Raw genomic sequence first — 793 nt, forward strand, 5'->3', positions numbered from 1 at the left:
GATATTCGGGATCGGATGGATAAGCAAGACGTTGTTATTGCTTCTTTGCATGAGGAGCGTCCCCAAATAGCCCCTAATGCTAGAAGGCAAGGAAGGCATGTGCATGTGGATGATTCTGATGACTACCATGACGATGAGTTTGAAGATGAAGAGGATCAAGCTTCATTGAATAATGAGAGCAGGTTTGCACCAAGGGGAGAAAGGCGTGGTAAAGGTTTCTGAAGAGATCCAAGATGGCAAGATGGGACTGACAGAAACCTAGGAAACATCAAAATGAAGATACCATCGTTCCAAGAGAAAAATGATCTAGAAGTGTATTTGGAGTGGGAGAAGAAGGTGGAGTTCATTTTTGAGTGCCATAACTACTTTGAGGAGAAAAAGGTAAAACTAGCTATGATTGAGTTTACTGACTATGCTATTATATGGTGGGATCAACTTATGATGAACAGAAGGAGAAACTATGAGAGGCCTATTGAGACATGGGAGGAAATGAAGGCCACCATAAGTAGGCGGTTTGTCCCTAGTCACTACTATAGGGACTTGTATTTGCAATTATAGAGTCTTACTCAAGGCTATAGGAGCGTGGATGACTATCACAAGGAGATGGAGATTGTCATGATTCGGGCTAATATAGAGGAGGATAGAGAAGCTACTATGACAAGATTTCTGAATGGGCTGAATCGAGACATTGCCAACGTGGTGGAGTTGCAGCACTACGTGGAGTTGGAGGATATAGTGCACATAGCAATAAAGGTGGAATGACAGCTTAAAAGGAAAGGAACTCAGTCATTTC

Source organism: Quercus suber, unplaced genomic scaffold, assembly GCF_002906115.3.
Source record: "Quercus suber isolate HL8 unplaced genomic scaffold, Cork oak 2.0 scaffold_205, whole genome shotgun sequence".
NCBI lineage: Eukaryota > Viridiplantae > Streptophyta > Magnoliopsida > Fagales > Fagaceae > Quercus > Quercus suber.